This window comes from Spinacia oleracea, chromosome 5 (assembly GCF_020520425.1).
Source record: "Spinacia oleracea cultivar Varoflay chromosome 5, BTI_SOV_V1, whole genome shotgun sequence".
Classification (NCBI taxonomy): Eukaryota; Viridiplantae; Streptophyta; class Magnoliopsida; order Caryophyllales; family Amaranthaceae; genus Spinacia; species Spinacia oleracea.
The window spans coordinates 31,883,642-31,904,265 of record NC_079491.1 but is presented as its reverse complement, the minus strand read 5'-3'; positions in this window follow the sequence as shown (position 1 = coordinate 31,904,265).

The window sequence follows — 20,624 nt, the reverse complement described above, 5'->3', positions numbered from 1 at the left end:
CAACTATAAAACACCACACTAGTATTCAGATTAAGTAGGAAAAATGCACAAGAATCTACAATTCTGCTTGATAACAAGTAAATAATGTGTGTCCAAGTGCCTCCTGATATAGAGAGTGACAAAGAAAAGCTTAAGCACTCACTAGAGTCACTACTCATAAAATGCAGGCAAAACAACAAAATGGAAATATCCTAATTTTCCATGTTGTGTGACTGAAAATTAAACTGCTAACTCCCAATCAAGTGACTACTGTATACACTGGTCAGATCAATAAATAACAAAGATAAACCAATAACCTATAGGCTCTATGCAAGAAAATAAGCAAGACACGTTTATAAAACATTATATGTTACCCACATTAAACTCACAAGAAACAACTCCAACCTTTTAACAGATGACATTATTAGGGATAATAGAAGTTGTATATATCTCAAGGGCACGTAATACATGAGAATTCAAATATTAGAGTAAGTAAAGAAAATTACTCCGTATAAGATTAATGGTAACTATTACAAATGCATCTTTCATGTTTGTAATTCCAAAGTAGTTAAACTTTCTTCCACTGCCAACCCATGGCAGAATTTGCTCTAGCTTAACTGAAAAAAAAATCATTCCATCACCCCAACCCAACGCAAGAAGAAACCACGCAAATGATTGGAAACACTTGGAAGACAAAAAAAAGGTGTCACAAGAACAAGATAGTGTTCCAGAGTCCGGCCTACCTGTCTACGATATGCAAACCCAATCAAGTCATCAACTTTGTGATCGAAAACCAATTACCTCAGTACAATAGAAAGCAGTGTCATTTAACCAAATCCACCCAAATTAATTAGCACATTGAAGGCTGACGAAACACCTAGCTGATTTTACACAAAGAATAAAAGCGTTCTCGATTTCATACATCATAAAACTATTGGCAAGGCATTAAGAACAAGAATGATTAAAGTCAAATTTTAAACAAATACTTCGTATAGTCTATTATAGAAAAACATTTTGAAGATTTCACACGAACTTATAAGCAATAATAATTCAATTCATCACAAATAAAAAAAAAAATAAAAAAAAACTAACAAATTTGAACCCCTTCAAGGCTTCACATGTCATACTAAAGAAACTCAAAGCTCAACCGAAAAATAGTGAACTTGGTGAAACCACCATTTCTATGTCCTATTTAAAGAAAGACTGTAACAATTGAGATGGCTGACTAAGGATCTTAAAAACATGTTAAGAAACAATGAATCTACTCAGCAAGAGAAGAGACAGCAGCAAGCATCAAGCACAATTCTACAGGTCTTTTTTGTTTACTCTCAATATTTTTCTTATCAGAGTCCTAGAGATAAAACCAGCTTTTCAGTAGCATGATTAAGAGAAATATTGCAGTTAACACATAAAAAGTAATCACGTCTAGAATGTAACTCACATTGCTTTGCATGCCCCCGGGACATGGTATTTAAGGTGTAGCTTGGACAACCAGTAGCGTGCATTGGTATTTGAATTGTCAACTTCTAAAGCCAACTCAAAATTCTCCTTAGCACCCTGGTATAGCATACAATTAAATCAGATAGAATAATACGAATAAATATCCTATTTTAGCAGCTTCCACCAGCAAAGCAGCTCCTCTGACAGAAAGAAAAGTTTTAAGGAGATCACTCTTGGTGAAACCACCATTTCTATGTCCTATCTAAAGAAAGACTGTAACAATTGAGATGGTTGACTAAGGATCTAAAAAACATGTTAAGAAACAACGAATCTACTCAGCAAGAGAAGAGACAGCAGCAAGCATCAAGCACAATTCTACAGGTCTTTTTTGTTTACTCTGAATATTTTTCTTATCAGAGTCTTAGAGACAAAACCAGCTTTTCAGTAGCATGATTAAGAGAAAGATTGCAGTTAACACATAAAAAGTACTCCCTCCGTCCCTTAATACTCGCACCACTTTTCTTTTCGGGACGTTCCTTAATACTTGCACCGCTTCTATAAATGGAAATTTTTACCAATATTATAATATTTCTCACACTTACTTACTACCCCACCTACACCCCTACTCCCTACAAAAAATCATTTTAAAATTCACACTCCTCACTCACCATTCCCCACCTCTTGCACATTTCCACTAACTATATTAAAAAAATACCCCACTATCAACTAACACCCATTAATTTAATAAGTCAATTCAAGTGTCTTAAACTCCGCACCGGTCAAACCGGTGCGAGTATTAAGGGACGGAGGGAGTAATAAAATCGTAATTTCGTACGGAGAATCGGATTAACATTGAAATCGCAAATTTTGAGATTAAAATCCTAATCATTTCGATAAACCCTAATTTGCAAGAAAACAAAAAAAAGGGAAAAAAAGGAAGATCTACTGCAAACAAAATTAATTCTTGCCTCTAAGTTCAGACCCAAGCAAAAAAAATTAGACAAAATATTCAGCAAATATACTGAGTTTAAAAAGAAAGATAAAAATAAGAACAAACCTTTTCTTCTTGAATCTGCCAATAGAGTGTACAGTTCCAACATCATGCCATCGTCTCTTTCCTCTACCCATTGAAGTTGAACTTTCGAGCTCAACCAAGGTAACCCTAGACAATATGAAGAAAAAGGCGAGAGAAATGAAGGTATTGCAATTACGAAAATCAAATAAATCTGCAAAAATTACAATCACATTAATTTGCGAAACACATACTTAATTGGGTGGAGTAGATCGATCTGTTGAGACCAATCTGGGATTTTGTTGAAAGTGGTGAAGGCGCGGGGGTGAGTCAGTTGAGATGAGAGAGATGAGTTGAGGGTTTCATGAGTGAGAAAATTAAGCGGCTTTGAAAATATTTCAAAAGTCTTTTGGGAGCAGGTATGGGAGAATTAAGCGGGATTAGTGGGGAGTTGGTTAAAATTTTAAGCAAAAAGTTTTAGTTTAGCGGGATTAGCTGATACGTGGGGGACACGTGTATTTTATTTGCACATAGCGACTCACAACAACGTCCTAATATGTTTCGACGATTTAGTTTGTCGATATTTGCAAACTAATATCCGTGCCCAAATAATTGCTGCGACCCTTTCATGAACCGTCGATGTTATTCCGTCTAAATTTGTATGTTTTTGTTGTAGTGATAAGCTAAATGTAGATAGCGCTATGAAGCCAGTACGCCAGAAGAAGAGGAATCATGGAGAAGCAAGAAATTTGGCCGCTGCTGCTGAGGTTAAAAAACTAATGGATGCAGGCTTCATACGTCCGTGTCAGTACCCCGACTGGGTGGCTAATGTAGTACTGGTACCCAAGCCCAATGGGGCATGGAGGATGTGTGTTGATTACACCGATCTCAACAAAGCTTGCCCCAAGGACAGTTTCCCACTGCCAAAGATAGACCGACTCGTCGACTCAACGACCGGACATGCCATGATGAGCTTCATGGACGCTTACTCCGGATTTCACCAGATCCCATTGTGGCCCGAAGATCAAGAGAAGACGTCATTTGTCACGGAACAAGGATTGTACTGCTACAAAGTAATGCCGTTCGGTTTAAAAAATGCTCTAGCCACCTTCCAACGATTGGTGAACACGGTTTTCGCGAAGCAGTTGGGAAGGAATATAGAAGCCTATATCGACGATATGATTGTAAAAAGCAAACAACAGATGGATCACCTCGACGATTTGCGAGAAACCTTTGAGACCCTCAGGACATACCAAATGAGGCTCAATCCCAAGAAGTGCATATTCGGGGTATCCTCTGGCAAGTTCCTTGGCTTCTTGATTGACGAAAGGGGATTGAAGCAAATCCGGACAAAGTGCAGGCGGTCATCAATATGACGTCGCCAAGGACGGTCAAAGATGTGCAACGCCTAACTGGATGTCTTGCCGCCTTGGGGCAATTTTTATCTAGAGCTGGAGATAAGTGTCATTACTTTTTCAGTACCATAAAAAAGGGCACCCAGTTTGAGTGGACGTCGCAGGCAGAGGCCGCCTTCCTTCGTCTAAAAGAACACCTGCATACTTTGCCACGACTGGTCAGCCCTCTCTCAGGAGAAGTCTTGTATCTGTACCTTGCCATCTCAGAGTACGCACTAAGTGCCGTCTTGCTTACAGAATAGGATGGGACGCAACTACCTGTCTACTTTGTCAGCCACATGATGCAGAATGCCGAACTCAAATATCCAACAGTTGAAAAGTTTGGCTTCGCTATGTTCTTGGCTAGTAAGAAGCTTCGTCCATATTTCCTGGCTCATCGACTGATAGTCTACACGGATCAACTGCTAAAACGGCCGTTCACCAATCTAGAAGCGTCCGGAAGAATGCTCAACTGGGCAATTGAGCTTAACGCATTTGATATTTCGTATGAGCCGTGAAAGGCAATAAAGGGACAGGCATTTGCTGATTTCATTGCGGAACTAACCAGGCCACCCTATTTGAGGAATGAGAAAACCCAGTGGGTAGTTCATGTGGACGACTCTGCCACCCAAAATGGGCCGGGAGCCGGCATTATCTGCGAATCACCAGAAGGGGATATCTATGAATATGCAATGCGTTTTAACTTTCAGGCATAAAACAACGAAGCTGAATACGAAGCCCTGATATGTGGAATTCAGATGAGCAAAGCAGCAGGGGCGGCAGACGTCCTGGTTTTATCTGACTCACAGTTAATCGTCAGTCAAGTAAAAGGAGAATATGAGGCCAAGGATGACGCCATGATAAAATATCTGGAAAAGGTCCGTCAAGAAGTTCAGCAGTTGTCTAACTTTGAAATACAACATATACCCCGGTCTGAAAACAACAAGGCATACGCTTTATCCAAGCTGGCAAGCTCTGCATCCTGCGGCACGCCACGTCATGTATTCTGGGAGGTAAAACAGTTCAAAAGCATTGACGCCTCGAGAACAGACATCTTAGACCGAACATCCACCTGGATGGATGATATTGTCAACTTCAAAATGAATGGAGTACTCCCTGATGATCCCAAGCAGGCAGAAAGATTACAAAAGAAATGCACCTGGTTCGAGATATGGAACGGGACTCTATACAAGAAAGCCTTCTCACGGCCTCTTCTTCGCTGGGTAACCCCCGAGAAGGGGCATGAAGTACTGGAAGATCTTCATCAGGGATTATGCAGCTCTCACATAGGAGGGAGGGCCCTGGAAGAAAAAGCCCTAAGAACCGGATACTATTGGCCCACTCTCAAAGAAGACGCTCTCAACTTGGTCAAGCGGTGTGATAAATGCCAACGATTTGCTCACCTAATTCGACGGCAGGCGCAGAAACTGACGCCAATCACCAGCCCTATACCATTTGCCAAATGGGGGATGGACTTATTAGGTCCCTATACGACGACACCAGGAGGATTGCGTTATGTAATAGTTGCCGTCGACTATTTCACTAAATGGGTAGAAGCTGAAGCTTTAAAAAACACTAAGGCACAAGATGTGAGAGCATTCATCTGGAAAAACATCATCACAAGATTTGGCGTGCCTCAGTCTATTGTCTTCGACAACGGGCCACAATTTAAGACGCCCAAATTGGAAGATTAGTTGATTGACCATGGTATCACAGCATGTTTTGCATCAATAGGACGCCCCCAAGCTAACGGACAAGTAGAAGCATTCAACAAAATCATCTCTGAAGGAATGAAAAAGAAGCTTGATGAGGCAAAAGGCTTATGGGCCGACGAGTTACCCAATGTTTTATGGTCTATACGGACCACGGCAAAAAATTCCACAGGAGAAACACCATTCTTGTTAGCTTATGGGGCTGAAGCCGTCCTACCCATTGAAATGTGTGAGCCAACTCTGCGCGTCATGTTGTTTAATGAAGATGCCAATTGGGAAATGATGAAGGCGGCCTTGGATTTCTTACTAGAAACAAGAGGAAACGCGGCTCTACGACAGCAGCTATACAAACTCCGAATGACGAGGGAGTACAACAAAAGGGTTTCTAGAAGAATACTAAAAGTCGGAGATTTTGTGCTTAGGAAAATGGAAGCCGTCGGACGCGCCAATGAACAAGGGAAACTCACTCCTACTTGGGAAGGTCCATATGAGATTTACGAGGAGGTTCGAGACGGAACATACCGGATCCAAGACATGCAGGGACGTCCGATCTTGCGTACATGGAATGCGGATAACCTCAAGAAGTACTTTTTCTAGATTAACACTTATGTTATCTTGATTATATGTTTTGTAAAGACGTCCAGAACCTGGACGCACCATGTAGCATGCTTTAAACATTAAATGAAAAATTCCCCGCAAGCCGGCCTTGCTAGGAAATCTTTATGACAAATCTGTTACCAAATTCCTTGGAGAAATGCAAACTAACGTTCTCCCAAGAAATAAAGACTAGTCGTTTAAATGCCTAAGAAGTGGCCCAGATTAGCACCCTCACTAGGCTGATCACCTAGAACACAGGGGTCACACATCTCTAAAATAGCTATATAAAGTTGTTATTCGGATGGAACACTACAAGAGGGGGGGTGAATTGTAGTATGGAACTTTCTAGCCAATTTTGCGGAATTATAAAGAAACTTTAAGCAAGTAGAGAAACAATGCAAGAGAGATTTTACGAGGAAACTTTCTACGCCCAACTAGAAAGAAAACCTCGACCCACTAGGGATTTCAACTTAAACTCTTTTCACTATAGGGCAACAACTCAGTTACAAACCTATAAGGAACTCGGGCATTACTTGAGTTCCTCTACGAACTCAAGTTCCCAATAGTTGTTCCTCAAACAACTACGCTCTCACTGACTTCCCTAGAAGTCTCTCTTGACTCTTTTGCTTCACTCAAAGCCTATCAGCTTCTCTCTCATAGACTTCACTCAAAGCCTCCCCAAATACAGCAGGAACTCACTCAAGTTCCTACCCCATACACATCAGGAACTCACTCAAGTTCCTGCCCAAAACTTATACAAGAATTCACTCAAACCCTTGACAAATTACCCATTACAAGAGCTCACTCAACCCTTGAACAACTCTTAAAATATTGACATTTGATAATTGATTAAACTCTAATATGTAGAGAGTGAATAACTGTAAAGGAACTCGGAACTGACAAGAACTCGGAACTGCAGGAACTGACTAAAAAACGTGGAACAAATATATCTTCTTTAATTACCTTCCACGTAAACCAGACTCTGTGGAATGACCGAGAAGTCAGACACACTTGAATGAATGAGAAAGCTCTCCTTTTATAGAGGAAGAAACCTCAACCACTTTCTCCATAATCTTCTCCACTAACAACCACTAAGCCCTTCAATTTAGGCATGATCCCATGACTTTAGTCAGTAGAGAAAATCATGGAGTTAGGGCTAAGCATAATCAGGTTTTCCATGATCTCCTATTATTTCTCCACTAATGTAGTTTTTCCAAAACAACGTAAAACAATGATTTTAATTTTCTAAAACAAAACCTTTTAAATCTGATTTTAATAAAATAGAAAAATAAATTTTATTAAAATAAAATAACTAACAATCAGATTTTATTTTACAAAAAGATTAATTATTTTTTATTTATTAAAAATAAAATTTTAAACACATTAAACTACAAAAGATATTCAAAACAAATCCTAGAATGAATAGGACATTATTAAAAACGAATTTTAAATAATAAATAAATAAATATATGATATAAAAATCAGAATCCTAATTAAAATAAGATTTTATAAAAATTATCTTTTATTTTAAAAACATAAATAAATAGAGTTTTACTAGGAGATAAATACTCAAAGTCAAAGGTAAATCCCTAACAACTAGGAGTGTTAAAAGCCACGTTATTGACACTTAAAATTACCTTAAAACTAGGAGTATTCTAGGAAGATAAACTGACGTTATTTCTCATAAGTTCCGACAAGTTCCTTTTGGCACCGTGTTCCTCAATTATTCAAGTTTCTACATACTTACATGAATCATAGAAAATAAACTCTTATTTTCTTCTTCATGCTTCATGATGCTCCAACTCAAGAGCCTCATGTTGATAGTTCCGCCTCTGGAACTTCTCCATGCTTGTTCCTACTCAGGAACTTTATACTCGTTGTTCCTCGTAGGATCTGCTGAGGAACTGATCTGTTTGTGTTCCTTTGAAGAACTTTGTTGCAGCTTGGATACTTGATTTATTGACTTGAACTCTTCATGTTTGTTTCTTCATCAAACCTATATTTGTTTCGTATACATATTGGAACTCAAACATAGGTTAGTCGTTTGCTAGTTGTCATCAAAACCATAAAGTCAGTGATGACAACCAATACAAGCAAGATGAAGAAAACTAAACTAATAAACAAGTATGCAGTAGTTAAGGACACAAACTCTAAGTCTAATGGTATACTTATATAATTAGACTTCTCTTCTGAAGTTCCCTTCACTTCTTGAGTTCCTTTCAGGAACTTCACTTCTTCTTGTATATATCTTCATAATCTTCCAACTAAATGATCTGTATTAACCGTCATTACTTGTTCATGCACATCTAAACAATACACACATTAGTTAGATAATCATCATTTGTTCATAATCATCAAAACACTATATTACTCAACAATATTCCCCCTTTTTGATGATGACAAACAAATGATGCTTATCGCAAATTAAACATTAAAGATGTACATTAATTCCCCCTTAATAATACAGACTGGAAACTATTGAACAAGTCATGCATAAGAGGATTTAGACTTGACTATATTAGACAATAAGCATTATACATAATCTTCCCCCTTTTGTCATTATCGAAAAGGACAATTTTACACATATTTGCTTTAGGTAAATCATATATACATATTGCTATATGCCACAATTACCACCATAAAGGTTAAACACTTGTTAGTCCTAAAAGTCTCAAGATGCTCAATTTTCAAACTTAGGATGCATATGCTACACGAATTTCCAATTCACAATCCAAAGATCCAACTTTAAAATTACTGAAGGAACTTGACAAATAATAAATTAAAGTCAAGCATAGATCAAATTTGAAAGTCAAAAATGGATTAAGAGAGTATGATATTGTAATATCGGGCTCAAAGAAGTATGAAAGAAATTTATGGAGCAATTTGAATAGAGGGAACTTTGAAATAGATAGTGTGCTCTATAGTTAGGTTTTCAAAGTGAGGTTCTCAACAATCATTAGAGTTTATCACTTTACCTCACAATCTTGAAATTTCTTCTAAACATAACCATGATATGTACCAATCAAGTTCACTTCTCTTCAACCACCAACTTTCCTTGAGAAACACACTGATAAAAGGAACTTGAACATATTTCATCAAGTTCTTTCAATTTTTGCTTATGTTCCCCTTTCAACTGATTCCATGAGTAAACGTCTTCAGAATCATATGTCATCTAGGAAATAATAAAGATTTGATCACCCTTGTTTATTTTTATTTTTTTCATTTTTTTTTTTTTTTTCATTTTTTTTTTTTTTTTTCATCATACATTTTTTTTTTTTTTTTTTTTTAAAAACAAGGGTGTCATTACACGTTGTGGCACTTTCCTAGAGTTTTTAAGTACAACAGTAAAGAGAAAATATATTCATACATACTTGAGTTCCACCACCAAATATGAATCATTTACATTTGTTCCTTCCTTATTCCCCCAGAGTTCCTTACCATTCCTCTCTTCATTTTGGAGCTTGTAAGTGTAGCTCCATCTAATGATTTCCCTCGAAATATCAATTGATAAAGTATAATAAACTTGCTTCTCACTTCTTCCACAAACTTCCCCCTCAAAATGTATCCATCCATTTATAACTCTTTATGTATCATCAAACCATACAAATCGATGAATATTAACTTAGAGCTCGTGGGAAGTAGTATATTTGAAGTGTCGGGATATGAGTGGAATGATAATTTTGGAAATAAGGATCTTCGAAGTTATGAAATGTTAATGATAGGAATAAAGAATACAACGTAGAGATACAATACTGGATTGTAGAGTATGATTGTACTTAGCACGGACACACAACCCAAAGGTTGTAGAATAATGCTAATGGCTCGGCACAATAGAACACTCTTTGCGAATGTAGTATAATGCTCAACCCAATCACGAACACACAAACCAGTCTTGTGGAAAGATGTTGTTCTTCAAATACATATGGTGTGGATAAGTGGAAGTTGGTTAAAATATAGGTTTGTTCCCTCTGACAATATTAAGCAAGATAAAGAAATATTTTTATGGGAATCTACTTGTCTAGTTCCATCAATGTTTCTTCCATTGTTTCTTTGGCAACTTAGGATTTTCTTGTTTGATAGCATCCATATAGTTCTATTATGAGACATCTAATACTCTTTGGGCAAGTGAGTATGCCTTTTACAGCACAAAATATAAGTGTGACACATTTACTTTAAGCATACATAATTGCCTTATCTAAATATGTGTAGGAGTTCCAAATCAACAAAACTCATGGAAAAGACTATGTTATGCTCATGCCATTGCTTCATTAAGTATTGATCCTTTAAACAGTCCATGAATAGATGAAATCATAAGGAAAGCATAATCACATAATGCATTTCAAGACGTGTACAATTAAATTAATAAGTAAACAATATAACAAAAAAAATGTACCTTATATAATTTTTCACCATGTGTATGATTACTTTGAGGTGCTGGACTAATTTTGATGAATTTATGTTCGAGTTCCTTGAGTGCTAGTTCCATCATCTTGATGCCCTCACATCTTATGGAAACATTCATGTGTAATCGAATATTGTCAATCATTCTTCAGAAGTTCCTTGACATGCTTTTGTCATTTGATCATCTCAAATATCACTCTCTATTTAATTTTTATAGAAATTAAGAGAGTGGTTGTTGTGTTCTTTCATCATGTTCATATAAACACTTATGATAATGAAACCTTATAAAACAATTCGTTAGGTTCAACATTTATGTATATATATCACTAATAAATCAGTTTCTCTTGAAAACAAAATATGTTAATTTTAAAATCAGTTTTCAAGAAGGGACTTGACATTGTTCTTTATAAGAAAAAAAAGAAGTCATCTTCTGTTTGGAACAACCTACGTCCCATATGTGCAACAACATAAAATTATACATAATTACCTTATAAGCAAGCTAATGGAGTGAGAGTCTCCTAAAAATCAATACCTTTTTTTACTGGTTGTTCCTTTCAAGAACCAACCTTCTCCGAGTTCCTTTGCCGATGTCATTGATAAATTGATTAAATGAAAGTTGTAGTGCACATAGGAACTCGATGACTGAAATTGGCAATTTCTCTACTACTAGAGAAGTAGTGGAACTTGTTGCATGATATTGATTGATCGAGTTGATCTTTTTAGTTGTCCAAAGTTACAACCATTGTAGGTAGAACCAAACAATATAGTGAATTTTCTCTCATAGAACAATCGTTGTCGAGATATAACGAGGTGTTCCCCCTTAGTTGGAGCCACCTCATTTTTCATGTTTCAAGTAAGCTAGAACATGTTCCTATGGTATTCATGAAAATTGTCCATCTTGAGCTATTTTAATATGAGTAATTTGGAAAAAAAATAAAACTCAAGTGTAATACTTTTGTGCAAATTTATGATTAGCAAGTTAGTCTAAATAAATATATACTCAAACATAATAACAACATATAATGTTCCTGGAAAATTTACTTCACGAAAGAAACATGAAACATATATTTTGTTCCATGGAACTTAGGTTAACAAGAATCAAGAACTTGTACATGAAAAACTTTGACACCATAAATTTAATGTCAAATAGTTTATGTACCATTTATCAAGTTACTGTAACCTTGAGTTCGTTGATTGTTCCACCAGATCTTAGGAAGAGTTCCTTTGATCAATGGAACTTATTATTATGCATTTTATAAATATTAAATTTCAAAATAAAACCTATGACACAAATAAGGTTAGTTTGCACAACAATTTAAGGGAAACAGGTTATCAAAAAAATATTCAACATTAATTAACACAAGTAAAATGAGGGAACAACCTTACTAGCATTTCACATGATTGAGTTCCTTTGAGATGTTCAAAGTGACTTCCAATTATATAGTGCATGTGAGTTGATTCGTTGATATGACCCATCATATTTGGAAGGAACTTACATGCTGGTGGAACTGGAACTAGTTTACATCTGAAGTTCCAAGTTCCGAGCCTGAGTTCCTCTTCACTATTCCAACGAATCTAATGGATTTCCAACTCATTTTTCCTTGGTGTAATTCTGATGTTGTTCCTTTACTTCATACACACACTCAATCATGAGTTATAAACCTGTAAAAATCATTTCTCTTCTACTACTTTCCAAAATCATGCATTAGTAATAAATATATTTAGGTAGCATAATTTAGAAGATTAAAGTATACAAAAATTGTATACTAACAGACCTGTAAACAATTCATGGTCTTGGGAACCTGACTTAATTTCAGTTCCTTTCTTTTTAGTAGTAGCATCTTAGAAAATGATTATTTTAAACTGCTAGATCTAAGATTTAACATGCATACATATAATAAATATTCAATATACTCATAATACATGGAAAAATCGTTCTTTGGACAATAAATGATATAACATTAAATTATGCAGCCCAAAGAATAAAGTTCTCTTTGCAGGGAAACCAAGTTCCAAGAGTGGCTATATGCATTGTTCCTTTGTCTTGTTCCTTGAACCATTCAAATAATGCATGAATGCAAAATCAGTTTTAGAATCTGAAATTTGTCTCACAAAAACATGTTTGAGACAATCCAAAATCGATTAAACAAATTTTAAAATATATTTGAACAATTTTCATAAAACGTTGTTAGGAACTTGATTTAAATAAATAGCGTATGCATATAAAGATCTCAAAAATTTAATGTTTACCTTAACTGTATCATTAAGGATCTTTTCGTTGCAGCCTTTATCTGTTCCTTGGAATGGTGCTTAAATGAGTTCCTTTATTCGAAAGTTCCTCTTCGGATTTTGATCCTTGTTCCGATGTGGGGAGCTGATGTAATGTATTTTTATAATGTCGCACCTTCGTGAGTTCCTAAGTATAACTCGTGGGTCAACAATGATCCAGCGAGTTCCTCAATGTAGAACTTAAATTCACAGGAACTCTGACATATTAATGTGCACCTTTGTTTGTTCCTGTACCAATTTCTTTGTCGAGGGAACCCAACAGATTTGGGTCCCTTCTTGTTAGTAGTAACTGTTAAGAAAATAATCAACACAACAACTACTACCAAGATACAATATGCCTTCATATAAATGATATTCAATATATTCATGAAGCATATAAAATAATAGTTTTTAGGCAGAGAAAAAATAAGTAGGATATTTTGTTGCCTAAAAAATAAAAACTCCGAGTTCCACAGATATGCATTTTTCAAAATACGTTTCCTTGACATAATTTTAATGTACTGAAGTTTGAAAAAAAATAAATTGAAGAATCATTTATTAAATATAGATTTTAGATTTTTCAAATTTAATTTTAAATCAAAACAAAACAGAAGTTCCATTAGAAACAATGCAAGGAACACGCAATAAATTAATGTATGCACACAAAGAAGGTCTAAAGGAATAGATATTTACCTTAGAAGATAGCCTGTTACACTTTGGCTGACTTTTATTCAACAATAAAAGTCAGATCTGCCTTGTTCCTTTGAATGGGTAGGATCGAGTTCCTTTCATCAAGTTTCTTGTAATTGTTCCTCCTTCCAGGAACTTAACTCAGCAGGGTTGCCTGCTTATCAGCGAGTTCCGGCTCTGATACCAATTGTTATTCGGATGGAACACTACAAGAGGGGGGGTGAATTGTAGTATGGAACTTTCTAGCCAATTTTGCGGAATTATAAAGAAACTTTAAGCAAGTAGAGAAACAATGCAAGAGAGATTTTACGAGGAAACTTTCTACGCCCAACTAGAAAGAAAACCTCGACCCACTAGGGATTTCAACTTAAACTCTTTTCACTATAGGGCAACAACTCAGTTACAAACCTATAAGGAACTCGGGCATTACTTGAGTTCCTCTACGAACTCAAGTTCCCAATAGTTGTTCCTCAAACAACTACGCTCTCACTGACTTCCCTAGAAGTCTCTCTTGACTCTTTTGCTTCACTCAAAGCCTATCAGCTTCTCTCTCATAGACTTCACTCAAAGCCTCCCCAAATACAGCAGGAACTCACTCAAGTTCCTACCCCATACACATCAGGAACTCACTCAAGTTCCTGCCCAAAACTTATACAAGAATTCACTCAAACCCTTGACAAATTACCCATTACAAGAGCTCACTCAACCCTTGAACAACTCTTAAAATATTGACATTTGATAATTGATTAAACTCTAATATGTAGAGAGTGAATAACTGTAAAGGAACTCGGAACTGACAAGAACTCGGAACTGCAGGAACTGACTAAAAAACGTGGAACAAATATATCTTCTTTAATTACCTTCCACGTAAACCAGACTCTGTGGAATGACCGAGAAGTCAGACACACTTGAATGAATGAGAAAGCTCTCCTTTTATAGAGGAAGAAACCTCAACCACTTTCTCCATAATCTTCTCCACTAACAACCACTAAGCCCTTCAATTTAGGCATGATCCCATGACTTTAGTCAGTAGAGAAAATCATGGAGTTAGGGCTAAGCATAATCAGGTTTTCCATGATCTCCTATTATTTCTCCACTAATGTAGTTTTTCCAAAACAACGTAAAACAATGATTTTAATTTTCTAAAACAAAACCTTTTAAATCTGATTTTAATAAAATAGAAAAATAAATTTTATTAAAATAAAATAACTAACAATCAGATTTTATTTTACAAAAAGATTAATTATTTTTTATTTATTAAAAATAAAATTTTAAACACATTAAACTACAAAAGATATTCAAAACAAATCCTAGAATGAATAGGACATTATTAAAAACGAATTTTAAATAATAAATAAATAAATATATGATATAAAAATCAGAATCCTAATTAAAATAAGATTTTATAAAAATTATCTTTTATTTTAAAAACATAAATAAATAGAGTTTTACTAGGAGATAAATACTCAAAGTCAAAGGTAAATCCCTAACAACTAGGAGTGTTAAAAGCCACGTTATTGACACTTAAAATTACCTTAAAACTAGGAGTATTCTAGGAAGATAAACTGACGTTATTTCTCATAAGTTCCGACAAGTTCCTTTTGGCACCGTGTTCCTCAATTATTCAAGTTTCTACATACTTACATGAATCATAGAAAATAAACTCTTATTTTCTTCTTCATGCTTCATGATGCTCCAACTCAAGAGCCTCATGTTGATAGTTCCGCCTCTGGAACTTCTCCATGCTTGTTCCTACTCAGGAACTTTATACTCGTTGTTCCTCGTAGGATCTGCTGAGGAACTGATCTGTTTGTGTTCCTTTGAAGAACTTTGTTGCAGCTTGGATACTTGATTTATTGACTTGAACTCTTCATGTTTGTTTCTTCATCAAACCTATATTTGTTTCGTATACATATTGGAACTCAAACATAGGTTAGTCGTTTGCTAGTTGTCATCAAAACCATAAAGTCAGTGATGACAACCAATACAAGCAAGATGAAGAAAACTAAACTAATAAACAAGTATGCAGTAGTTAAGGACACAAACTCTAAGTCTAATGGTATACTTATATAATTAGACTTCTCTTCTGAAGTTCCCTTCACTTCTTGAGTTCCTTTCAGGAACTTCACTTCTTCTTGTATATATCTTCATAATCTTCCAACTAAATGATCTGTATTAACCGTCATTACTTGTTCATGCACATCTAAACAATACACACATTAGTTAGATAATCATCATTTGTTCATAATCATCAAAACACTATATTACTCAACAAAAGTAGCTAAAGACCTCGGCAACAAGACCAGGGCAGGCATCTGACGTCTCAATTCAGAAGCGTCAGATATAATCGTAGAATCAATCACAAACAGATGACAAAAGCTAAAAAGCAATAGAACGTTCAAAAGACGCCATGTTATTCCAAAAAATTAGTCATAATTACAAAAATTATGCACATAAGTGCCACTAAGCAAGGCGTCACGAAAACAAGCACAAAAATAAATACAAGACGCCTAGGAGCTCTCATTCCTCATCCTAGCTGGGAACAAACTCAAGAGGAGTGCGTCCTTCCTTCTGAGCCTTCTCCACCTCAATCTGATAGGTGAGGAACTTCTCGAACCAGCTGAAGGGACGTTCACTGCCAAATTCGGCATTCCATGCAAGCTCCATGCCTCTTCGGGTTGATTTCTCACCTATCATGGCCGACTGGTCGAGAACACTCTTTGACGAAGCAACCTCCTTGCGAGCCGCCTCTAGCTGGACCTCCAACTCCTTAAAATGAGTCTCAAGACGAGAAAACTCAGCTTCCTTCTCCTTGATTTTCTTAGAAAGTTCCTCCATTTGAGAAAAGTTCTGATCAATTTGCAAGAGACGAGCCGCGTTCTCAGCATTTTGGGAAGCCAGGGCGTTGGTCACAACGTCAATCTCCTCCCGCCTTTCAAAATGAAGTTTCTCCAACTCAGCAAAATGCTGATCGCCACACTGACCAGTGCCAGAAGACGGTGTCGAGCCTCTTCGTGCACCAAAGCAGTGCGCCACTTCTTCAACGAGTCCAACAGAATGAACATCTACACAAAAACAGCAGGAGTAAAACACAAGAGAAACAAGAATATGTAAATAATAAAGGCATAATGAAACTCACATCCAGTGCCGAGGACTGCATAGCGGCAAGCATATTCTCGGCCGCCTCGGGAAGAGTCTCGTCATACTTGGGAGGAATGGCATTGCGCATCAACGTCATTATCCTCCTGCGGTCATGAGAGTTGAACCCGCCTGAAGAAGGGATCTGATCCAATTCAGCATCAATGTCTTTCTGAGGGTCAGGAATTTCTATGGGAAAAACAACGGCCTTAGAATCCTTGGGAGAGACTATAGAACTGCTAGACGAGGAACGACAGGTGGTTACGATGTTGGAGTAAAACTTACCCCCAGAATTCCTAGCTCTTTTCGCCGCCTTCAGAGGAATATTCCGGCGGACGGCTTCAGCAATCCCCGCAAGAGAATCGACCGCCGCTCCAGCTTTCCGAAAGCTAGGAGAAGCGGATGCAGCCTTGGGGACGGCAAACACCTTAGGAGCCTTCGAAGCCGTTGACTTGAAGACGGGTTTCCCTGTGCCGCCAGCCTTGCGCTTAGAAGAAGGTGCCGCGTCCGTGGCCGTCTTCCTCGCCTTCTGAAGAAATGAGAACATATAAGTTGCAAACAATGAAGGGAATTACATAGGAAGGCCTGATCAATACCTTCTCCTCAGCAGGAGGGGGAGCCATCTGCTCTGGTACGGCTTGCTCGGCCGCCTGCTGACGCTGCCAAGCCTTAAAGGTGCTGGCGTCAAGTACCTTTGCCAGCCAGGACGGCATATCCACTTAGCCTTTGGAGGCATCGTCTAGCTTATACATGGCCTCGTCTGAAAAAACAAATAAAGACATTAGTATAGTTTTGATGAAATAGTGAAAGATTTGAAGTATAGATACATTACCTCTCGGCATATACGGACACAAGCCCACAACCGAGAGGAAAACGGGATCGCCCAGTTGATCCAGATGAGGCAATCACCCCTCGGGTATGTAGGTCGTCTTGTCCTTAACTATGAGCGACTTGGCCTTGAACAAAGACGAGATCCGTTCCCAGAGAGCGGCGGAGACCGGAGGGAAAGAGCTGCCCTTTCCAACCAAGTTGGGCTTGACGTTCCAACGTCTCATCCGCTCGCACATCTCCAAATTTGTGGTTTTAATAACCACCCACTTTTTCCTCCAGTGATGCCATTTGGACGCCTTGCCCATCACCGTCCGATAAGCTCCCTTGTACGTAAGAATTAGCCAACTCGCGGCAGCTTTTGAAACTTGGGACATGGAGGCGATCCTTATGAACGCCGGGAAGGAGGGAGTGATACCTTCGAGATCACAACGAGCGATATAGCCGAACACACCAGCCCAAGAGTTGGGGGACATTTGGTTCAGGCCAATGTTGAAGTCGTCCAGCAATTCCACCACAAAGGGGTGAGGGGGGAATCTCATACCAAGTTTCAGAAAAGAGCCGTACACGGCGAATTCCCCTTCCACCAGTCCAAAGCTGGTGCAGTCCATACCAGCCGGCATACGAAACTTATATTCCGAGCCTAGATTCAGAGACCTCCCATAGTCCTTCCCCTTGAGGGTGAGGAAGTTCAGCCATGGCTAAAGTGGGAAGATTGCGCTGGGGTGAAGGTGACCTTCCTCCCCACCTGACGTGCTCGCCGGCGCGACATCGGCGTGCTCGGGGACGTCCTCCTCCATGGGAGAAGAAGATTCCCCTTCGAATTGCTCTTCGTCCTCTATTCGCGCCATGAAATCCTGCACAGGCTGAAGACTTGGCTCAAGACACGGGGCATTACTTGAAAAGAGAAGGCGTCAAAAGGACAGGTTGACGCCCTCAGTTTGACGTACCCCTTGCATAGTTAAGAAAAGAGAAGTGGGAAGGATCAAAATCAACAAACAAATTTTCCCAAAAGAAAGCATTACCTGATAGATCAAAGAGAATTTGTGAAGAACTTTGATGAAGAACTGCAAGAACAAGGCTTTGAAGATTGTGGCGGCGCTACAGTGAACTTCGGTGGATGTAAGGCGCCGGAAATAGCCTCCTCTTATAGCTCTCAAATAATCGCTAGAAATGAGGGGGAAAGTCACTCAAAATGGCCACTTATTTATAGAGGGGTAAGAAATGGTTATCCCTGCCACGCGTCGTCATCCCATTGAACACTCCAAGAGTAGTGAAAACTAACGTCTGTTTTCACTCCTCATGAGGGGCAAATGATGTGGGCTTGAATATCTCCACCATAAGGCCCAAAGAAGCTACAATGACCAATACAGGCCAGCTGGGCCCAAGCCTAGGAAGTAGGCCCAAACCTTGGTACCTAAACGAAATAAGAGCACAGCCTCATTTTGGAAAGCCCATCTTCTCTGAGAAGCCAGGTCCAATTTGTAAAAGGCTCATCATTGTTGGCAAATGACACGTGTCCTAAATCCCCAAGGGGCACGCACCCCACAGCTAGGGTTGAGGGATCAGTTCCCAAGAAACCCTAGCCCTATAAATAGCTCAGATCCCAAGGTAAAGGTAATCAATTCATTCCCACCAACCAAAAACTATCTTTGCTCTGCCTTCTCTCTACAAATTACTTATCTCTCTAGCTTATACTTATTTAAGCATCGGAGGGAATATTCCTACGGGAATATTCTTGTTTTGCAGGTTACCAGAAGTTCGTGCCAGGTCATACTTGATACCTCCGAGGAACGCGTGCCATGCCAGCACCGTAAAAGGTCCCACAACAGATTATATTTTAGAAGTTTAACATCTGAAAATACCAGATAATTACATCAGATAATTATTGTTCATCAAAGCCAATAAATAAGAAGAATTGGTTAGCTAGAAAGAGGCTTGAAACCATACCATATACTCACACGAATGACACGATGAGTTGATTCCCAGCAACTTGAGACATGAAAGACATCCACTCTTGAGCTCACATTTACACAGCAACACATGAATATCGAAAGTACCAAAACACATGATTGACTAAAAAAAAAATATAAGGTTTGCTTATTTTCTCAAATGTTGAAACTACTTAATTGGTAAACTTGGAACAAAAAACAAGACTAAGACAATTGAATCATTGATACTATATTCACAAATCAAGATGATTTCAATGCTTCATGTACATTGACAAAACAAAGTTTTTTATGCTGATGTTAGCTGATCATACCAACAAACTTTGTATACAGTAAACAAGAAGCTCAAAGCCTCGAACTGTTTAAATAAATAATAACTATATGAGGATTAATATGACTTTAACAAGAGAAAAGAAACAAACAGATACGAGTACATATTAGACAGACAACGTAACATCATAATTTATGACCTCACATTCAAAGGTACTCCCTCCGTCCCTTTGTACTTGCCCCGCTTTCCTTATAAAGTCGTCCCTTAATACTCGCCCCGTTTCTGTAAATGGCATACTTTTACTAATATTATATCATTTCCCTCACTTAATCATGGACCCACTTCTATTCCTACTTTTTTAAAAGCATTAAAAAAATTCGAAATCCTCCCCACCCCACACCACCCCTTTATTTGACACATTTCTCACTAACTATATTTAAAATATACCCCAATATCAACTACCACCTAATAAAAGGAAAATGGTATATCAATAAGTTCCCCCAATTAGCCAGTAGCAAGGAGAGAACTCTGATACAATCTGACATGGAGGATCACACAACATGGTACACACTGCACATTCATGAAATCAATTTTAAAATCAATTCATCTAAGCTTCAGGGTTTACTTTAGGATCATTTTTCTGTCCTTTCCCCTAAACAATCTCTTTGTATCAACAGTTCCGCACCATCACTTAAGTTCATCTTGTAGCTTAGTATTGCATATAAAAGCGCTTAAGCAATAAGGTTAGCAGGATATCGAAAATTTGTACTTCATATCAGATTCTCTTCCTTTCATTCAGTTGATAAAGAAATTATCATAACCCACCTATAAATCCGATTTTCATTTTCCAAAGCTCATTCGAGAGCCTCCAGATTCAAGTAACTCATAAGTTCATTCTACATGCCAAACAAACTCTAAATTCTAACATTGCGATTTTCATAATGA